The sequence below is a fragment of the Epinephelus fuscoguttatus genome, linkage group LG17 (assembly GCF_011397635.1).
Source record: "Epinephelus fuscoguttatus linkage group LG17, E.fuscoguttatus.final_Chr_v1".
NCBI lineage: Eukaryota > Metazoa > Chordata > Actinopteri > Perciformes > Serranidae > Epinephelus > Epinephelus fuscoguttatus.
In genome coordinates this window covers 23,757,215-23,780,676 of record NC_064768.1, presented here as the reverse complement: position 1 = coordinate 23,780,676, position 23,462 = coordinate 23,757,215, and the positions used below count along the sequence as shown (strand labels likewise).

At 42.6% G+C, this 23,462-nt stretch overlaps 1 protein-coding gene across 2 annotated transcripts in view; it reads left to right on the top strand.

Annotated features, from left to right (window-relative positions):
* The window catches only part of atxn1a (ataxin 1a), a 124,342-nt gene that overhangs the window by 78,468 nt on the left and 22,412 nt on the right, over window positions 1-23,462 (top strand). The window contains exon 3 of one of the 2 annotated variants that reach the window (XM_049601468.1): window positions 6,165-6,280. The gene's annotated coding sequence lies outside the window, so the exon portion shown is untranslated. Of the gene's footprint in view, window positions 1-6,164; window positions 6,281-21,628; window positions 21,832-23,462 lie in introns of those variants that run through there. The other variant, XM_049601469.1, reaches the window with a different exon arrangement.

The window sequence follows — 23,462 nt, the reverse complement described above, 5'->3', positions numbered from 1 at the left end:
GATACACTCTGTTGGTATTGATTTCCATGGGGGTGGGGGATTTGATTTTCCCTAGCTAAACACTTGAGACCAATGGATCCCCCTTAATCTAACGTCCTTTTAAGTCCATAGTGATGTGCAGCAATGCAGAAGTGCTTGTCTTGCCTGGGTTTGAAGACTGGACTGGGGTGAAGTAAAATAAAACCGCAATGTCAGGCGATACTGAGAAAACACATCAATTTAGGACAGCCTCAGTAGCAGTGTGTATATTGTCTATAGCGCTCGCAATTATTGTTATAACTCCTCATTGGTTCCAGCACGCTGCTTGACACCATCTTGACAACAGCTCGATAACGGCCCTAGTTCCGCCCCTCGTGCTGATTGGCAAATTGTGTCCCTCTCCGGCAATTATTGTTTATTTTTGTATTTTAACCAAGAAACTGATGTTTCATGTCACAATGCCAAACAAACCAATCAACTTGAAGTTGGTGGAGTGGGCCGATTCAAGGGTCTGGAGCCAAACAACATTCTTCCGCTAAGCAATGTCGTACTTTAGCAACATTTAGTAAAGTGGTTGCCAAACAGCTTGAAATGGGATGAGATTTTCACAGCACAGTCTCAGAAAATATCACGGTTTCACACTATCATGGTATATGGTATGACATGCTTATTATTGTTATTATTACTGTTGTTGTTGTTGTTATTATCAGTCACAGGTTTTTTTTTGTTGAATAAACACTTTATTATAATTAAAACTTAAGTCCAGTTCAGACCAAAGATTCCAGACACAACCAAACAGTTTTAGGACATTGCGTAGAAAAGTTGCAGTGGCCTGACTCACTCAGTTGCATATCGGCTCAGGTCGGCTCTTGCAGTTGCGAGGGATTCAACCTGTTCAATCGCGGGCAATGCGTCGTACACAGTCTTGAAACTTGTAACCAATCAGCGGCAATCTTCCGCTTTTTTTTCTTTGTACAGCTAGGTACCCATGTGGGCCGTACGCATGGGTGCACGCTGTGGCTGTTGCACACACACAGTAGTAGTCAGACATTTCGAAGACAATGCAATGCAACGCAAATGAAAGGTAATGTTAGGGTATCTAACCACAGACGGTCACGTACAAGAAGAGTTGAGTGCTCTGCTGATGCATCCATGTGCTTTCTGGGGTTCGTTGTTCTGTTCAGCTTAAGTTACACCGTAACGTACCCGTTGCTGTAGAAACGACAGCGGTTGACGTGATGTTGCAAGAGCCAGACTCAGCTCGGTGCCTTGGTGTGAACTGTACTGTTGCAAGACGTTGCAAGGTCATTTAGTTAGGGTTTGATACACTGAAGAAGGCTCAGGCCGAAACGCGTCTGTCATTTTGTTTGGCCTTGTGTTGCCCTATTAAAACAGAGATTTTGACTCCAGTCTTTTGTGGGTGCTGTTGCCTAATAGGTTCTTTGGAATACCTCTGCAACTTGCACCCATCACGATTTGAAATACTGGAGTTGTGCGTCCTCCTTCCTTCAAGGTCATTGCAAGGGGAATCTTTGGTCTGAAGGCTGCTTTAAAGGCAGAATTTTTTAATGGAAGTATGTGTAAGAAGTGTAACAGGCGGTTGAGGATCTAAAGAGATCTGCGTGCGTAGGTGAGATTCTCCATGCATTTGCTTGTTTTTTTTTTTTACACTGCAGATAAGCAAGTACATGTACACTGTATGATAACTGTCAGTTTTTATACCCTGGTATACGGTTTGACAGTGTACCACTGCGACCCTAACACAGACGTAGTGGAAAGTGCCAGCTGCTTTACAAATCTGTAGCAACATGGAGACAAAGATGTTCCGCCTGTGGGCTCTACTAAGCATACCGAATGTCATAATGTTGCAGTTACATTACAACCATATATGCATCTACAATCTGCAACAGTTATGCTCATTTCTGTTACAGTGTGGCTGTATTTGCTGAGAAACCAAGCTACACTGTAACAAAAATGATATCACTAGCAACTGACAATATAGCCAGAGACAGGTGATGACAGGTATTTCTCCAACGATGCGACAGGACAAATCCCTGTAGACTCCTTTTGTTTCCTTTTTTTAAGTGTTTTTTTTGTGCATTCAATGACTGACACACAGCTTTGTGACCGTTCTTGTCCTGCCACATAATAAATGATTTGGGCTTTTTAGGTTCTTTAGCTCTACGTCCCATTTGACAGTAGGTGACTGATTGGTGCAGTAATACTGAAACTGTAATGTGCTCACAGCTGTGTGTTTATAGAGTTTTTTGAAATGGCTTTGAACGCAGCTCAGCCAATCACAATCAAGGACTGGAACTATCCATTTTATAATTAGTGCTATCTCAGACTGGCAGTATGTTTCCTCTTGCAGTCTCATTTCTTAGAATCAACATTTTGTTGGATTTGTTAAACAGAATTAATCTCTGTTAAATACATTTCCTTTCTTTCAGTTAATCCCTCGCATGTGCTTCCCTCATTTGTTATGGTCTCAGGGACAGACCATAACAGGTGATATATTTAAACCTGACATCTTTAAAGACTCGGTATCATAGTGTTTTCCCTAAAAGTTGGCAGAGTTTTGGAATGAAAACCCTCACTCTCTCTGTCCTGCTCTGCCCTCCCTCTCACTATCCTCCTCCTCCTCCCTTTTCCGCTGACATTTTTCAGCTTTCCATCCTCCCCGCTGCGCCTCTCTGGCTGTGCCAGTGTTGTCCTCCCAGTGAGTTTCTATCTGCCTCCTCTCCTCCACCATCTGTTTCTCTCTCTGTCTCTATTCCTCTCTCCCTCTCCATCGCCTCTCTCTTCCTCTGTGTCTGCTTTACCTCTTTGGCCTTTCTATTCTCTCCATCTGTCTTCCTTCCTGTCACCTCTGGATCTCTCCTACTTTTTCTCTCTTCTTTTAACTTTTGCTATGTCTCACTCTTTGTTGCCGTCTCTTCTTTCTCTGTCTCTACCTCTCTTATCTCCATTCCTCTGTCTCCCCTGGCTTTTTAACACCATATGATGGACTCCTTTGCCAGTTGGTGTCTGCTAATCCGCGGCCTCAGTACACATCTATTTTTTCTTCCTCTGTTTCCGTCTCATATACACACATTACGGACATCTTTGGTGCACACAAACCCCGCTGCTTTCTGTGTGCCTTCAGCTTAATGCATATGTGCTTACATGCTTAACTTAAGCCTGAAACTATACTATAGCCCACTGTGGAAGCCTATTGATTTTCCCATGTCTCCCATACCAGACATTCCTCTGTGTCTTCCTCTCATTATGCACCTCCCTCACTGTCCCATTATCATACCTCATTTCCACCGTAGCTCTCAATCCCCTGTAGAATAGAGTCATCATGCATAACATAACAAGTGTGCATAGAATGATATATCTCACCATTACCAATGTAGCACACACACAACCAGCCACATGCTGCAGTTCCCCTCTCTATCTTCCCTGGCTGGGAAAAAAAAAATCCCACAGCTAGACAGTGGCACACACACAAACACTCCTACCCAACTCCTTGTCTTCAGACATGTAAGAAGTGGGTCAGTAGGATGTTTGACATCCCACACACCTTCCCACACACACACCACAAACCCTTACACACACACACAAACACTGCAGCTGACTAACAGCAGGGAACATGTCTCTCGTATCCCCGTAACATCCCCATCATTCCACCACAACCTGCCTAATTAGTCCCACAGAGTGTGTGCACACTGTCGACGATCAGCCGGTCTGTCTCTTATGCCGGTGTGTGGGTGTCTGCTTAAGTCAGCTTGTTGCACATTTGATGTCTTTAAAGGTGCACTAGAGTTTTTTTTTCCTCCCCATGAATATGACAGGTCCTGTTTATAATGATGACCTGTATTTGCATTGCCGTTTTTAAAAACAATAAAACATTAGGCAGACGGTTGCAAATGAAAGCTACAGAATGAGAAGATGCACAGTGAAAATGTCAAACAACAGGAAGGTTTAAGGGCTAAAGTGAGTGTTAAACATTCAGCAGGAGGACCGAAAATGCTTTGAAGCCTGTTGAGAGAGTGTGTGTATGTACAGTGGGTTTTTATTGGTCTGTCACTAAATGTCTAAAAACATTCTTGTGTATCTAAGCTGTGACCCGCTTCACTTTGAGTTTGACATGAGCGACATAGATATGCAAGTGGTATGTGACATTTTTTTTATGCCTTCACGCCAGCAACAGCCGTGGTTAATTTTGGCAGCTATCTTAGGTTTAGTCTTAGCCTTGAGATAAAAATGCTTTTTAGTTTTAGTTTCATTTTAATCATTTTTATCCTTCATAGTTATATTCAACTCAAAATGTTTTAGTTGACGAAAATTCATGATATTATAGTCAACTGTTAGTCATTACTTTGAGTCAAAAGGCTTTAATTAGGATTTGTACCTAGGTTCATTGTAAAACTGACTTATCAATCTCATTGTTAGCAAGCAGAAAAATAAGTTCAGACTGTTTACTTGCAGCACAGCTACACTCACAGATATCTGAGCCTCCTACCTGCCTGTCAAACAGCAATCAAATCTGGACCTTGTCTAGACAGTCCTGATCTGAGTGGAGTCCTGGGGGGAACAAATGTGAAGACAGGCGGGCGTCCTGTGGCTGCTTGCTCTGCTGCCACTCTTCAGCTAACAAGCGGAGCTGCTAACAACCACCGCTGCAGGAAACTAGGAAACTCCACAAATCCATTCAACAGCTCCACCATCCACAGTCAGACACACAAACAGCTGCTTATTTACTGCTGAATTACATTTTACAACTCGCACGGACTGACGCTGCTGTGGTAAGAGTGTTTGCAGGCCAGAGAAACATCCTGGTGCCGACTATCTACTGGAGTTTACAGCCAGTCAGCGCTCCGATCTCATACGGCTATAGAAAATAGTTGCAAGCACGGCCATTGTCGGCTCACATTTTAAATGTGACATTTTTTGTCGCGTCCGGTCCCATCTCGTCTTGTCTTGCCTCATCTCATCAATTAAAATGAAACATAGATTTTGTCATAATTTTTTTCTAATCAAGATATGTATTTTTAGCTTGTCAATGTCTCATCTTTGTCACATAAAAAAAGGTTGCTGACAAATACTTTTCCGAATTGTTTTCGTCAATGAAATTAACACTGCCACTTGTCCATCCTTCTCATTCTTGTGAACACAATATCTCAAGAACACTTTGGTGGAATTTCTTCACATTGGCCACAAACATCCTCTTGGACACAGCAATGACCTGATTAGTTTTTGGTGGTCATAGGTCAAGGTCACTGTGACCTCTTGTGTCATTCTCCTGAAGGCGATATCTCCGGAACAGCTTTAGGGATTCTCACCTCAAGAATCAAGATTGAACTGATTAGCATTTGGTAACTGGAGGTCAAAGGTCAAAGTCACTGTGACCTCACAAACCATGTTTTTTGGGCAAAAATTGATATGCTAATTATGACAACATTTCACACAAATGTCTAGGTTAAAAATGATGACGTGATGACATTTTATATTCAAAAAGGTCAGCTTGACTGTGACATCATAATGTTCTGTAAAAACACATCCATTACTCAACGTCATATCTCAGGAACAGAAAGGGAGACATTTGGTCAGATACTGAATTGGTGACACTAATCTTGGGTGCTCACCTTGAAACTGTGCTGATTGTATAGATCTTTTGTGCTGCTGCGGGGAAGATGTGTGTGAAACATCTATATTTTCACAGCCATGGATGTAAACTGTAACCGCAACGTGACTGGTTTGGAGGCACACAATCATGAGGTGGTAATTCTGGTTTTGAGTTATGCAATAAGGTGTACTCTTTTTTTCTCTTCACGTCAGTTTACTTACTCCGGTGCATTACCATCATCAGCACCAGTAGACATCCTGTAGTGCTTTTGCTGTGCTTTATTGTGGAATCTGTACAAATGTGCAGATACAGAAAATCAGAGGCTGCTGGGAGAGACAAATGTTTTGCATGTTCTCTCTTTGCAGCCACGACTCTATTTGAAGCAAGATGTGAGAATCCCATGTTGTTGTTTATGCTTATGGATCAAAGCTGAGATACATATGTGGCTTTGTTAAACAAACCTTGTGATGCATGTACAACGATGCATACAACACAGTAGTGTGTCCTGTCATGTTACAATCTGTCCTTTCCCTACTTTAGTGTCAACTTTTGTTGTTGTTGTTTCATCCACCAGGGAGTGCTGAGTCCCTGAGTCAACACACTGCATTCTGGGATAGTCTGGAACCCTCTCCATGGGCTGTACCACCTGCTGACAAACCAGGGGGGTCTGGAGGAGTTGTGTTGAATGAGGTGAGATTGTCCCTGTCTGTTAACATGTGCCTACATTGTGATTTTCAGTTAAATCCGTCCACTTGTTTGTTGCCATGTAAGCTGGTTTTATGAATAGACGGAGACCTATATTATATTTTTAGTTGAGCTGGAATTGAGGTTGTGTTTAATAAGCCAGAGGACAGTGGTTCACTGCTTACTGCTGAATCATTACTGACACACTGCTACCATGTTGCTATTACAACCTAAAAGCTTCTCGTCTGACTGTCATGTTTAATTTGATGTTATGAGTTCTGACGTCAAGGACTTTACAGCCCTTTGTTTTCCTCATAGCCGAGAGCCTTGCTTTGCTGATAAACCTGTCACCCTGGTCACAGCCCAGATGCATGTCAAGTGAAGTGCATTTGATTTTAACACGAGTGAAGTAGCAGCTAATCACATGCACAGCTTGGAGTGACTGAACCAAGGTTTTCCTCTCTGTTGTTTTGAGATGGTTCAAATTAATGACTCACTCTCCTTATCCTCATCCCCTGTCATGTAATATAATGACTTTATCTAACAATATGTTAGCTCTTTCAACCTCTGTGTAAAGGTTAAAGAAAAACAGTCAAAAAAAGACAAGAAGGTATTGAAATGAAGCCAGCAGGCCTCGGCTAACTAAGTTTGTTTCTTGCCCATGCTGTGTTTTGAGGAGATGCACCTTTTGAGTTAAGGGAAAGCTAGTCTGGCTAGTGACTGTGTGTGTTCATGAGACTGCATCTGAGCTCTCTGTTGGAGCAGCAGTATATTTTCATGCATAACACCTTCAGGAACCAGTTAGTGAAGGGTCCTCCTGCAAGAATGGAAGCCGTATTGGCAGTGCTGAGAGTGCGAAAACACCCTATAAATAATGTCTTTGTAAGGCCCGTGGAGGGGGAGAATGTATTGTAGTTTATCGCTTTGTTTATATTCATTACTTATGTTTGTGTTTGCGTATCTAATGTATATGCACGTTCATTGACGTCTGCCATTCTCCAAATTACTTGCGAAACCACAAGCTACAGCCGCTTTGATTTTCCTTGGAATTGCTCGCAGCACAAATGCTCTCTTTTTTTGGTGGTAATATTGATTCCCAGGGGAGAAATTCTCTTTTCACTTTCTCCCATTCCACGGGGAAATAAGATCGCAGGGTCAGCTGCAGAATAGCACCTTCGGAGCCGCTGGCGATTATCTTGCTCGCAGACATTTCTGCAGAGCAAATGCTCGAGGTCAAGGATTTGAACTCCGGCCTTCTGGTTGATGGATAGTCTCTCTGCTTGGTATAAGGCTTTCTTCCAGCGAGCTAAAGAAAATCAATGTGAACAAACATTTAAGCAAAGTTTCTCAAGTTCTCTCATCCCCAGATTGCCTCGCGTGTTTGGAGATGAGTGTTATTTTCCACTCGCCTCCCTCCCAGAGGGATGCTCTGCATGTCTGTTTACTGCTGTCGTGAGCAATAAACAATGGACACGGGTGACTTTAATAACAAACATTAACCAACCTTCCACCAGGAGCCTGCATGCAGAGTGGAAGATTAATGTTTGACTTTACTAGAGTGTCAGGATACTAATTGGCAGGTTAAGTCTCAAGGCAGCACTGATCTGTCCAGCTATGAGCTAATAATATGCATCACAAACTAATTAAAAACATTTCATTATTGCACAGCACAGGCATCAACAGTGCAGACATTAAAAAGTAATACTGGGTGAATGTTGTGGGCAACAACCTTAACTGCAGAGAAAGGCATAAAGTCTAGAAGGGAAGTCATTGCTAATAATTAATTTGCTTGATTTTTTTGTATGAATGACTGATAAATTCATATATAATCATTAAAGGAATTCTTTATCTTAATTAGCATTTGTATATCAGTTATTCAACTCGTGATACATGTTATTTGTAGGGCTGTCAAAATTGCTCAAAAATGACGTTCGAATATTCCTTCTAAAAATAACTCATAGGTTCGAACCATTCTAATTTTTTTTTCGCATTATGTCCACTAGAGGGCAAACTAATACAAGGAAACATACTTGTATATGTATTAATACAAAGACTTTCAACATAACTACTTGTAGGTATTTTTATTTCAACATAAACGTCTTTGAAAACATTTACATACCTACACATTAAAACACATAAAACAATTATCTATAACATTACGTTATAAACGACCGTGGACACTCACTTGCCGCCATCTCAGGCCACACCGCCCACAGAAGCGCTGCGAATAGCCTCGAAGCGAAGCCAGTTTCTTTTCGGCGCCCATGTTAACCGATTGTGTCATCCACACCGGCTGCACCGCGCCGTGCAGCTCCGTGGCCGACTCGCGTCCTGCAGCGATCGTTTTGCCACCTGGTCTATTTTCTGCGTGAGCCGCGAGCAAATGTGTCAAGCCGGGTGACGGAGACAACAGCTGGGAGCAGAACCGCTTGTCGACCAGCGTGGAGAAATGCGTGTCTGATGTGAACGGAAGTGCTCCGGCTCGCGCGAGAATTTCGGTGCACTGCGCTTCGCAGCACTTCCGCGGGTGGTGTGGCCCTGGCGTTTATGCAGTGTGTTCAGTGCAGCAGCCCAGGCCAACACCCACTCGCAAAGAGGACAGCTGCAGTGGTGTTTTTTCCCCTCCACAATCGAATATCAATTTTCACATTCGAAGGTCCATTTTTTTTTTTTTTTTTCAAATTCGAATTTAGAATATTCGTTGACAGCCCTAGTTATTTGTGATGAAAACTTTCTTAAATTCCTCTGGAGAACAAAGAATCCAAAAACCGAGAAAATTTGTGATGAACTGAAGTCATAGGCTAGTTTTTTTTCCCACAAATTCAAAGTAACACAGGTTGAGTAATTAAAATACAAAAAATCATATGGGGCATGATGTATTCTCTTAAACCAACCTCGTCACAAATATTAGGGGCTATTTGTTGTCTTTGCAGTGTTTCATTGAAATTCTTTTTGAGATGCAAATTTGGAATTTGAGAGGAATGTGAATGTACCGCATCTTTTGTGACAACCAATTGTGAATGCTTTTGGAGTGGAAACCATGTTGCTGCCTGTTGTTCTGTTGCCTCAACATTTGGTGCCTCACAATGGGCATAGGGAGCACGCTCCGGTCCTCGACTTTAACAGAGATGCTTGTTTAAGTGAACTCTCACACACACACACACACACACACACGCACGCACGCACGCACACACACACACACACATACACATGTACGTACACATCCACAGACAAAGCACTCCCATTTACCCCACAGGGAGCAGAGAGTTTGGAGAGTGCTGCAGTTTCCCTGCTGAAATCTCTGTCTGTCTTCCTCTCTCTCACTTTCTCTCTTTTGCTCCTTCTATCTTCCTCTCAGTTCATGTCAGTTCAGTTCAGTGAGGCTTTATTAGTGTGACATATTTGACCGGAAAATGAGATTTCAGTGTTTTCCCTCTATGCTGAAATTCAAATTTGCTTTATTGGCATGACTGTGTATGTACAGTGCTGCCAAAATCATGTTGTACAAGGTATACAATGGATGTATGATAATTCAGAAAATGTGCCTCTTTCTGTCTCTTGCTCTGCGCTGATTGAAGTGTGTGAGGCTGTACTTCCCTCCTTCACACTATCACACTCTTTCTTGTCGAATCCAAAGAGTAAAAAGTGTGAGTGCTTTGAGAATGTGTGGGTGAGAGAGAAAGTAAGAGAGAGTTGGTGCTATTCTTGGCTGGTTGGGGAAGTCTTGGCTCCCTGGCGCATGGGAAAAGTGCTCTTGGCAAGTCTTGAACCGAGGCATTCCTTTATGCTGTCCTCTTGAAACACTCACACACAGAGGCAGATACACAAACTTGTTTTTGTCACTTAGGAGGACATTGCATTATCCTGTGGAGACTCAACCATAAACGCTACATGCTAAACCAAACCCTTGCATTAACCAAGGACCAAAGACTTTACCCTAAAATTTGATGGTTTACCTTGAGTGAACAGGACCCACAACATAAGTATTAGAACACACCCACATACACACACACACACACACACACACACACACACACACACACACACACACACACACACACACACACACACAAACACACACCAAAGGAACTAAAGCTTAAATTTACATGCTTCTTAAGTTACAAACTGCAGAGCTTTTGCTGTTTTTTCCCCACTCTCTCTACATGCATGCTTACTCACACACATACACCCTCACATACTGAGGGGAGAAAGACTAAGTGCAGTCTCAAAAGAGAGATTTCTAGTAGTACTACATTATGCCCTGAGGCCCAAAGCCAGAGTTTCACTGTCACTCAGAAACACACATACACACACACACTGAGCGTTCCGCATAATATCCTTGAATCAATTGCCTAAGGAGTGGGAGGTTGTCTGCATGACTTCTATCAGCTAATAGATCTCTTAAGTCTCTTTCTCGATGTCCCTTTCGCTCTCTCTCTCTCTTCTTCCTCCCTCTCCTCCTTTGTCCCTCTCACTGCAGTGCCATTACAAGGTGACATCACTGTCTCTCTCCATCTTTTCCCTGCTCCTCCGTCATTTTCGTCTTGTTATTTCAACCTGCTCTCCCTCTCCGCCTCCTCCCCTCCTTGTCCCTCTCTCCTCTCCTCTTTTCATCTGTCCCTCCCTCCTTTGTTCCTCACTCGATTCCTATGAAATGTTCCCTCAAACTATGAACACGCGAAGTGTCAGTGGTCTTCAAGGCAAAAGTTGTGTAGGGCATTGAGTCAGGGTCAAAGGGTTTATGTTCTCTGTGTGTGTGTGTGTGTGTGTGTGTGTGTGTGTGTGTGATTGCCACAGCTTCTAAAACATGTTATTTTCAATCCATGAGACAGCTGCATGCAGGCAGAAGAATGCTGCCCACAAATAAGTTTTTTTTGGTAACAGCACACACACATAAAGCACTCGCCGGTCTTTCCTTAGTTTGAAAAGGTCCGCCCAGAGAATGTCACCAAGATGGAATTTCCTTTCATCTGTGTTTGTGTCTACAATGTGTGTGTGTGTGTGGTTGTGTGTGTGTGTGTGTGTGTGTGTGTGTGTGTGTGTGTGAAACCTGCTCAAAATAATGTTGAAAAAAGAAGGTCAAGGATGAGTGGGGAAACTGAGAAAAGCAATGAGAAGTGTGTGCAATCAGTCCGCCTGTCTGTCTGCTCTTTTTTTTTCACTCAAATGTGCAGTGTGAGCGCACACTTGAATATTTTAACAGTAGCCTCCATATGCAAACTGGTTTCTTAAGTCAGGAGGCACTGGGAGGTGGAAAGTTATGGCTCAGCTTGTTACAGAATTTTGTTATCAAGATACCAATAATGGGAAATATGGGTATTAGAGTCCAATCAGTTTTTACTTAGTAGTGTTGTCACTTATATTTCGACTTTTCTCTGTTTGTAAATCTGTGTTTTCGTATGTAGTTATCATCCAGAATTATTTAAATTTCAATGACATTTTTGTTTAAGGGATATCATATTGAAAGTATCGAGAGTTTGTTTGAATATAATAACTCCTACAATTTACAGTAATAATCAATGAATCATAGAATAACGGCATTTATGATTAATTTTTTATCTATTCATCAAGAGTTAGACAAAGAAATAACCCTGTGTGTGTGTGCAGATTTAAAAAAGTTTTCGCTGTCTGTTTGCGAACAAGTCCGCCAACTTGTACGACCACAGAACGTCGTACGTTTATACCTTTGAATACAACCTACAGAAAAGTTTTCTAAATTACCAGTGGAGAATAGAAGAGCTCATATGACGTAGTTTTAAACCTGGGGTAATGTTATGAAATGGTCGCAGTTGCACCAAAACTATGTGGTGAGGTTTAGGCAACAAAACTTCTTGGTTAGAAAAATGGCTTAAAATAAATATATTTGTTACTAAGGTAACAAAATGTATTTTACATAACATCATCTCATGACATGACATACTATGTGTCAGCGCAAAAATAACTTTACGTTGACTTTTGGCTTCACACGTCACAAACTCCAATCTTCTATATGAAAGTCTTGTGCGTGTTTGACCTCTCTGCCTCCCCTCTATCCTGCCCTAAGCGGACTTCCTCTCTCTTAACACTACGTCTCTTGACTTCCTCTTTTGCCCCTATTATACTATGGCCACTAGACGTCGCTGCCTAACAAATAAATGTAAATATGGGCCGTAATTTCTGCTTGTAAAAGGGCCCTATGTGGTTGCATTCTGGGGAAGAGTCTTTATTATTTTTTATGTCTTTGTCCCTGCAGGGGTCTTGTAAAGTACACTCAGTCTGCCCTCTGTGTCGCAGTCAGAGTTTACCCTCCATATTTGAGCTTTTCCCAAAGCAAACATATTAACAAGACCATTTGATGTCTTAATTTTTTTGCCATATTGTTGCAACACAAAATATCCCTCTGCGAACAGCACACACAATACATGCTTCACTCACTTTGAAAATTGCCCATTTGACTGGAGCCATTTTCCCTTCTGGGAGTCTGACAGCAATCAGCGTGGCTATTCAGCATAATTATATATGTTTGATTGTTGTGAATGGACTTGTATATGGGTTTGTGTATTTTATCAAAGTCTATTGTTGTGTTCATCATGCAGCTCTTTGCCCCAGGCGTTGGACACACCGCTGGGCAGCAAGCAGACACCTGTGGAGTGTGTTGTGATTGTGTGTGTGTGTGTGTGTGTGTGTATGTGTGTGTGTGTGCGCCTGGCTGTGGAATTCGTTTGTCTGGATAATGGCTGAGTTCGATACAGCTCCGGTGTGTACTGCATGTGTGTCCTGTTGAGTCTCAGGGGTTTTGGATGTGTGTTTGTGTCGAGCAGGGGCCTTTGATGATTTGTGCGAGTCTGTGTGCTCAACTAGTGCTGCTGCCTGTCTGACATTTTTGTCCTTGTGCCTTTTGAAAAGGTGGAACACATTATTCCCAGACAAGGACGCATGCTGAGTAGTCGCCCACCTCTCCTTCATCCACACAATGCCCACCACCATGTCCATTCATGCCAATTAGTGCCAGTCTGCCTGCCTGTGCCCATTACAGCTGGACAGTTCACCTTCAGCACACACAACAATATAGTTCTCTGCCCTAGATGTGGACGCATGCAGGCACCATCGGATAAGGAACTGTTTTTTCCGCGGGTGGTGTGGCCTGTTTTTTCAATCTTTATCTTCCATCCTGACATGAAAGAGAATATAAAGTGTGTGCCACTCACAAGCAAATAAAGCAGCATTAGTCTACAGTTGTGTGTTTATTACCATTTGTCTCCACAGGCGCTCTGTTTAGCGCCGTGCTCCCTGCAGCCCCTCAAAGTCACACATCCCACACCTGTCAGCCTGTCCTCAACCTGACTTCAGCTGAGAAATTATCACACTAACGTCATCTGATTGCCTGCTTGTGTTTGTCTCTGTGTCCCACCCACATGAAAAGATCATGGGAGCACAAAGATGAGGTGTGATTTAAGAGGATTTGCTTTAAATGAGCATTACAAATTGACTAGTGATAAATCATCATATTAATCAATAATGAATATAACTGGTAGTTGTAGCCTTAGCTAATAGCTAACTTTTCTTTACACAAAAAGTATCCCACAAATGAAAAAGATGGTGTCATCACTTGTAGGGATGTCAGCGGTTAACCATAAATCTGTTAACTGCTGAGAGTATTGTTGAATAGTTACACATCAGAGTTAACTTAACTGATCTTCAGTTACTGTGTACTGTGCAGCAGCTAGATCTGGTGGTAGCTAGCTAACAGCACCACTCTTTAGGCAGTTGCCATTAGTAACCCCGTCCTGACTCAACAGCGTTGCTGGGGAAACATTGTGCCCACCCTCCAGACTCCCTCCAGGTTGCTGATGAGTTAGCACCATTGGCAGTGTCAACACGGCGAGTGGTGCTAACATATTCAAAAATGCTAAAGGGGTTTTGTAACTCAAAATGAAGCTGTTTACTCATGGGGGCAAAAAATGAAGCTGTTTACTCACGGGGGCGACCTGGGGAGAGAGCAGCGGAGGTTGGCCACCATGTTTTTGCAGCACTGCCGTCCCGCCACCAGGAGGGCATTACCAGTGGCAATAAGCAGCATTGTTAGCTAGCTCACACCTGACCTGAGTGGTGTGCAGTGAAAAGTGTACAAGATAGGCAACATGACAGCTCCCCAAAAATGAAGCCCAGACATCTCGATCATCCCCTGGTGGCTCGATGCAGTATCGGTCATAAAGCCTGCTCTCTTCATGTTATAGGATGGGACATGGGTCAAACTAAAAACTTAAAGTACACATCAAATAAATTTCTCCCAAAGATAGTTTGTGTTATTTAAGGTAAATTTTATCACGCTACTGGCTAAAAAGCTAAAAAAAAAATGGGGGATTTTTTTTTACAGCATGAGCTCACATTCAGTGGCGATGCCCGCGATTGGTTGAAGGGGTGTATAGGCGGGAAACTTGACACCGCGGTGATTGCTATGCGCAGATTCTGGCTCTGACGTCACCAGAGCAAGATGGCAATGGCCATATTCAGGATATTTTAGTTTCACCTCTGCACAGTGGGCCTAAGTGGAGACACATCATCCATCTTTATATACAGTTTGTGGAGGGTGGGCAGTGGGCACTATATTACTTTATGTTAACGCATCTAGCAGACTGTTTGTCAGCAAAGCCAAGATATTAACATCACAAAACATTAAATGTTACCGCCACTAAATGGTTAGCGCTTTGAAATGAAATGCTAAAGCTCACTGAGTCAATATTGCACTTGACAAAAAGGAAAGGCTTCTTATAGTTCATGTTATTTTGCATTTCATTTTTCTTAAAAATCCACTGATTAATAAGGGGTTAATGGTTCTTTGTTATTATCCAAAAAGAAAATTCATAAGAATATTAACTTTCAAAATATTTACCTTCCAGTTTGGATACATTTTGTAGATTTTTCCATCTCTCTGCACTTAAAATACAGATAAAAAGTCAGATTAAATCGGTAAAGCACCTGAGGATCCACATTCTGCAAACTCTTGTCACATCTTGTATTACAGTCATGGCTCTGTAAAAGCGTGTGGAGAAATATTTCTGTGTTTGCTAATTGAGCTGTCTTAGTTTGTACAAAAAAAAGGCTCGCAAACTCTCCATATTTTAGTTTTTCAAAGTGAGTGACATTCTCTTTGAATACATGTGAGGGTCTTGTGTTGAAGAAACAGACAAAGGAGTGATCGCTGTGTGGGTAGAGTGAATGAGTGGATAGTGTAATGATGAATGGAGTCTGAATTACATTTATATGTCCCTTTTCTCTCCTTCCTGGTTTTCTGTCTTTTATTCTTCTCTTTTCCCCTTTTTTCTCCCTGCAACTGCCTCCCCTCCTACATTTCTCCCTTATTCCCTTTGTGCTGTAACACACATTCTCTGAACAGGATTATATACAGTCTTTGAAATAATATTTGGGTGTTTATGTCTGCGTTTGCCCTTGAATGAGTGTGTTGGACTTTTGCCTGCGCATTTGTGTGTCTGAATGTCTGCGATGGCTGCTATTGTTTGTGTGCGTGGGTGTTTGCGAATACATGCTTTGTATGTGTGTTAAACTGAGAGAGTGAGAGAGAGCATCAGTTCATGTTTGTGTTTGTGTGTGTGTGTGTGTGTGTGTGTGTGTGTGTGTGTGCATGTGCACGTCTGAATGCAAATTTACGCATTTGTGCGTCTGCGTGTGTACTCAGTAGGATTATACAGCAATAGAGGAGCTTAGCAGTGATTTGCCCATCCATTCCAGTCCCTCCCTAATCCCGCACACACACTCACACACACACGCACATCCACACTTCTTTGTGTGTGTGCGTGTGTGTGTGTGTGTGTGTGACTAGCAGGGATCTAATAGTGTGTGTGGATTAGTAGGTTTGTGAATGGGATGTGGCTTGGGCTGAAGTAGCACACTACACTGCCAGCAAGTTAACACAGCCTGGCAGAGGGTTTGTGAGAGAGGCAGAGAGGTGAAGGGGTACGCAAAGTGAAAGATATTTGTGTGCATGATTCAGAGGGCACTGTTAACACGATTACGTAACGCTCACAAAAAGGTTATGAATGATAGATTGTGAAGAGAACGTGGGCATGATATGATTAAGGTGTTGTAATAAGGGCGTGACTTCATAAAGCCAGCCTCGCAGTGATCACTTGTGGGTGTTTGTGACCATTAGATGGCTCTGCACCTGCTGTCTCTCTCTCTCACACACACACACACACACACACACACACATGAACACACACAGACAGATGGAAAGACATGGATAAACAAGAGAGCTGAGACTTTCGCCGACAGAGACGAAGGGGGATGGATGGGTAGTGTGTCTGTGTGTGTGTGTGTGTGGTTATGTTGTCATTACCACAGTGCATGTGAAGTTTGCGGGGGCGACAGAGAGAGTGGGAGAGTCAGTATCACCGTGCATGAGAGTGAGAGAGATAGAGCAGTGTGTGATATGTATATAGGTGTGAGTATATATAGAAGCTTTTCATCAGTTTCCTTAGTGACTGGCTCTGACTGAGACTGCTCTCTGAAGAAAGACAGAAGAAATGAAAGAAGAAGAGAGCAGAGCTGAGGAAGATTTTACTGCACTAAACATTACATTGAGTCTAGTTACGATGCCTATATCTTGATTTAAACGTTCACTTTGTCTAATGGACTTTATCTAAAGATGGACGGCGTAAGATCTTCCCAGAATGAAGCCAAAACATCCCCATCGCCCCCTAATGGCTGGCTGCAGCATAGGTCATAAACTTTGCCCCCCTCCATGTAAGGGGAGGGGACATGTGCCTAGAGTTTGATTAGGCCCAAAAATTAGGCCTGACCCTGCAAGAACCAGCTTCTGTCCAAACAACCACGGCAGCAGATTTGGGTCTGAGCCCAATTTAAAAACTCGAATTTCTACTGGGCACTCCGTCTTCAAGTGCGCACAGTAGTTCATGGTGATGCAGCATGTATATGATGATCATGCTCTACGATACATGTTACGAACATCTCTCCCACTGCTGGGGAGGAAGAAGCAAACATTGCCAACGAAGTCGCCTTGCTCCCCCGTTTCTCCAGTGTCTTGTGTCGTTGTTCCATCACTCTCTCTGTCACTGTCCCCCCTCCTACTCTCTGTTTCCCTCTTGCCAACTCCTACCATTTATGCATGAGAACTGCCAGTTGGTAAATTGGCAAGAACCTGACCTGATTCAAACCTCAGAACTTACTGGGAAATTCCAGCCTGGCCTGACCCGGCCCGAACCTGGCACGTGGGGTTGGGCCCCATTAGGCTCGGGCAGAGAATCAAAGCTCCACATTGGCCCAACTAAGAAAAATCGAATTACATGTCAAATACATTTTCCCCAAAGGTGGTTCCTGTCGTTTTAGGTAGTTTTAATCATACTGATGTTCGTGATGTTTTGTTGATGCTTAGTGATGCTTAGTTTAGTTTAGTTGATGCTAGTAAAAGTGGGGTGTGGCAGCATGATTGACAGCAGGTTGTGTGTGCCAATCGGTGATCTTATGACCAGAAACGCTGCTCATGACTGGGTCAGACGGGTGTTTGGGCAGGAGCTCAATACTGTGGCTCGACTTCCTGATTGCTACTGTGCAAACTGCGGCTTAAAATGATGTCAACAACCATATCCGGGATATTTTGGCTTCATTCTTTTACCAGTGGGAGAAGTGGACATGCGACTTCCTTGTTTTTATATAGTCTATAGTCAGTCCTGACAGACACTAATAGGCAGATCACTTCTGAAAAATAAGACTTTGAGAAAATTACAGGATTTGTTTTCATTTATTTCTCCTGGTTATGGCTCGGCATAATGGCTTGTGTTTAGTCCAAGTAAATAATTGCAAAATCTCTTTATGAAAAACAGAGCTGGGATTTCTGTAATCAAAAGCACAAGTTTCCCATGATGTTTTCAAGATTCAGCTGTATTAAAGAGACCCGTGATTTCATGTGACACATATAAAATCCATCAGTCATGAAGGAGAGATGTAAATTACAAGGAGGTGACAGGTTTATAAAGACATTTTTAAGCCCAGGGACTATAAAACGTGGATTTTGCAGAAGGAGTGACACTCGATATTACCAACTTATGATCTAGTGGTGATATTCTAGACATTTAGTGATGGTCTGCAGTTATTACATTCAACCAAAATGGTTAGACAGTGAGGGAAAAAGAGAAGAAACTGGATATTTATTTGGGTCGAGACTACGGGTTGGAGTTGGAGGGCAGAGCTTTTTAGAAATGATGGAAGGGCACTGACACACAGCCATCTCGACTGGACTGAGAAAGTTTTAGAAGTAGAGAAAGAGCAGCTGAACAAAGACATTGCAGACACAGAACTAAAGTCGCCATTCAAAAAAAAAAAAAAAGAATTTTTCTCATAACTGATTCTCCCTTTCCTCATTTCTTTGTGCCTGTTCTCCACCCCCACTTGCTCTCTTGCACTGCTTTCACTTGACGGCAGATTGTAAACAAACCCACACAAATGAATTATGATTAAATGCCGAGAGGCTCCAATTAGCTGCCAAGGCAACGGAAACGACTGTGAAACAAATACACAGTCTCGTCTGGTTCTCTCTCAGTCTCCTCTGATTTAGCTTTGTCTGTGTCTCATTCTTATGTGTTTATCAAGTTTCTCTGTCTGTGTCTTTTTCTTTACTTTTGCCCTCGTCATTCTGTCTCGCTGTGTCCTGGTGTCTTACTTTGGGCTATAACTTCAACAGTTCTCTTTTATAACTTGTTTGCAATATATATAAGACACACTGGTTAAAATACAAACATTTTTTATGTTATAACTTTCAAAAGTGCAGCTTCAACCCCCATATTTCAAAATAAAAAACTATTTTTTTAAACTACTGCATTGCTTAGTTTCAAAACAGGAAGGAAATTTTGCGATTTGTGGGTACAGTGCTGTGGCAAATTAGGAACTGTCTTCAGTATGAGCAACAGCAACTAACAAAACACTAAACAGTTTCCACAGAGAGTCAAACTGCCCCAACACAAAGTTTTGAGTGCTCTTCACCAAAAAAGTCCTCCAAAATTAAGTAAAAAAGAGCACAAAGGACTCTCAGATTACCACTTTACAATCCTCCTCCCGGCCGAGCCTCTCAGGGCACAGTTTGTTAGTTCCTTTAGTCCTCTTTGCCACATAAAGAGCAAACTTTCTAATGCCTCTTGCCCTGCAATAGTTAAACACTCCATGAATATCCAATGTTCAACACCAGGGTTGATATCAAGCTGACAGGAAGACCAACCAACAAACAGGATGTGTTTTTAGTGCATGTTTAGGCCCACTGAGTCCAGTGGGAATCATTACAATTCTGCATGTTCGTGTATGCTTATGTGTGTGTGGTTTGGTGTGTGTGTGTTATCATCTCATGAGTGAGTGCTCACTTCTTCTCTTTGCGTGCTACATCTCTTAGCATTGAGGAACACATTTCATCTATATTTACTTCCAAATGGTCTTTTAACTAGGTCAGCTAACTAACGGAAATAGACTGCTGTACGCTGTCAGTGATGTAATCAGTCATGACATCTAGTGGTGGAAAGTAAGTAGTGCAGCCTCGTTGAAGCTGAGCATAACACCCACTGTTTCAGCAAAAGGGGGAAAAAAGAAAGTGGTTCTGACGTTGCTTGTCTTTCTTTTAATGATCTCTGTGTTCTATAAGGACATAGTTGTGCGTATAAACCTGCATCTATAATTATACTTATATCTCTGGACTTTTTATGCCTCATACTGTAAACTTTTGCACATTGGACCATATTTGGCAAATTTCCACTCATAACTGTCACTTCTAATAACTGCACAGCTCTTTCATTTTTTAATTTTATTGTAAATGTATTTTTTCTCTCAGTATCTTTACATTATGCACCATTACTCCAAAGCAAAGTCCTTGTACATGAAAGCCTACCTGGCAATTAAAACCAGATTCTGATGTCGGTTTTTGTAAGTTTATATCTGTTTTTAAATCGTGTTAAACACACAACTTACAAAGACCTTTAATGGTTAAACCATGCTGACTCTTTTAATGATTTATCCAGTACTATAAAGTTTTTTTTTTTACATTTCTTCCCTGCTGATGCATATTTTTGAAATGCCTGCATGGCCTTCCTGTGTATCCTATTTTATTCCAAAAGCGCCTGATACACCGTTTGATCTACATTTGATTACACAGAGCAACCATTTATCTCTGCTTTCATGTATGGACATGTGTATTGATGCTTCACGTAATCCTATAAATTGTTTGGGCCTCCAGGTCACATGGTAGAGCGTGCGCTCCATACAAGCTGCATCCTTTGCAGCGGCTGGGATTCGATTCCAACCTGTGGCCGTTTGTTACGTGTCATCCCCCCTCTCTTCCTCATTTCCTGTCAGTCTCCAGCTCCACTGTAATTAAAGCAATAAAACCCCCAAAAGATAATAAATTAAAATGCTGATTGACAGAATATTAATTCAGAATTTGATATTTATCAGCTAAAAAATGTCAAACTTTCTCTGGTTCCAGGTTGTCATATCTGCGGATTTGCTGCTTTTTTCCACTATAGATTATTTTAAATTGAATATCGAGCTTTAAGACTGTTGGTTGGATAACAAGAAACAATTTGAAACCATCACCTTGGGCTCTGGTGAAAATTGTGATGGCATTTTTTACCATTGTTTGACATATTATATGTCATGATTCATCAATAAATTGAGAAAAAAGAAAAACAAGAGATTATCATCGCTTCAGCCCCAGATACATGCATATCTGTGTGTGTACATGAGTTGTCCATGTGTCACTCTTTCATGTACTCCCTCTCTCTGTAATCTCCACAGCTCACTCTCTCCCTCCCTCTTTATCTCTCCCACACTCCCCCTCTCTGCCCTTCTCACTGTAACAACCTCCCACCCTCCCTCTCCCTCTCTAGTTCTCTTTTGCTGCTTGTAAGCGGTCTCTGGGCGTGCAGCCAGCTGGCGTGTGTGTGTTTTTTGAATGAATACCTGATGAAGTTGGCCGAGCGAACCGTGGGAGGGGCCCTGTGTGTGTGTATGTGTCTGTGTGTGTGTGTGTGTGTGTGTGTGTGAGTGTGTGTGTAGGGCAGACAGTGTGAGAGCTCTGGCTCGCATTCAGCCCCTTGCATAATACACGTTGGAGCTCTGCATGCGGGACTCCCTCCCTGTGGGTGTGTGCAAGAGTGTGCTACCAATTTTGTGTGAGTGTGTGTGTGTGTGTGTGTGTGTGTGTGTGTGAGAGATCACCTGAGTGCTGTGTATCAGCAGTAGTGAGGGAGCTTCCTGCCTTGCTGTCAAGATTTAGGGGAGTGTATGTGTGTGAGAGTGTGTGTGTGTGTGTCTGTGGTGGTTGTTTGAGGGGGGGGGGGGGCGGCGGTGGTGGTGAGAAAGGCCGAGAGCAGTTTGTAGCACAAGTACACTGAATCTGCTCGGGATTTTCCGCTTGAGGGGGAGAGAGGGAGACAGCGAGAGAGACTCAGGGTGCTTTACAAGGGACACGGCAGAGCAGGAGAAGAGAGGAGTTGAGGGAGGAAAGGAATGAGAGGGGGAGAGAGAGCATGCTGCAGAAGTGGGCTACTCCTGCTACCCTGGTAAGTACACTTCACACAGTTTTGTGCTCGCTCTGAATGAAGTGTGTGTGGGAGCGAGGGAGTCAGCCTGTGTGTGTGTGTGTGTGTGTGTGTGTGTGTGTGTGGGAGCTTGTCTTGTTGTATCACAGTATGTCATTTGTAAGTGCGTACTGCGTCTGCCCTAGTTTTTCCTACAATCATCGGCGCTTGTTTCTACCATTCGCCCGTCGTCCTGAAGTGTTTCCCCTCCCTGCTTCTCTTCTCTTCTCACATTTCTCTCATTCCTCTCCTTCCATTGGCTCCTTTCTTTCTCAGGCTCTCCCTGACTGTCTGTCTGTCTACCCCCTCTGCCACCCACCTACCCTCAGGGTTGTTGAGGGGTGAGAAAGTGCAAGTCATGCAACGCTGCCTAAGTGTTTGTTTTCTGAAAGAGACTCTCTCTCTCTCTCCCTTTTTCTCACAGTCATTTGTTTCTCTCCATCTCTGTCTCTCTTTGTTTGTGTAACTCTTAACCACTCTCTCTCCCTGCTTCTCTTTTTCTCTGCCACCCCTCCCTCTCCTCTTCCCCCTGCTTCTCTAACTCTCTGTCTCCATCTCCATCTGTCAATGGCAGATCCTCCATTACTCCCTCACTATCTGACCATACTCCCGTGTGTGTGTGTGTGTGTGTGTGTGTGTGTGTTGTTTGTGTGTAATCACTCGCGGAGAGTGACAGGGAATAAAGTGGCAGCCTTGTCAAAGTTCCCAGTCTGGCAAGGGCCCCCCCCCCCCGTACTGTGCACGCCACATGCACGCACATATGCAGACACACAGGCACACACACACACACACACACACACACACACGCTAATGAAAAACCAAAACTAGAGAGAGTAACAGAGGAAGAAATAGAGAAGAAGAGAGAAGTATAAGCCTGCAGCAACACTGTACTTTCCAGTTGAACTATATTTAGCAGTGAGTTAACACATCACATTGGACTTATCCCTTTGATCATGATTATGATTATGACTGGGCAATCACGCACACACACACACACACTCTCACACACACACTTGAATGCAACAGACATATGTAGCCCACGCACAAAAGTTTTTACACTACTGAAACATGTATCTGAATTCTTTTGCAGCAAACATTCATTGTGTGTCAACATATTCTGTAACCTAATGTCCTTAGAGGGCTGTAATAAGCCTAAGAGTAATGTAATGTATTGTTCTTCTTATCATATTGAGCTGAAATGCAAAGCTGGATGGAAGTTCTTGTTTTAAAGCTGTGGTTGGTAACTTAAAAAAAAAACAAAAAAAACAAAACAAAACTTTTTTCATGTTTACTGAAACTGTAACTATTCACACAGCACTAAGTGAAATGGATTATCTGTGGAAAAAAATCATACTCCTCTGCCTGCTCTATTGCCCCGTAGCACTTCTAATGACCTTGCCGCACATGAACTAAAAAAAAAATCAGAGCCACGAAGTCTCTAACGCAGCTGCCATTTTTGTCTTTCTTATACTGCATTGCATTTCTCCCCTCAAATGTTTTCAGAAACATATTTTAGTGTTGTATTGTTTAGCTGTAAAATGAGAGTTTGCTCTGGCCAGTGGGCGGTACTCTGTTTCAGCTGGACTGTTTTAAACATGGCAGCTGGTCACAAA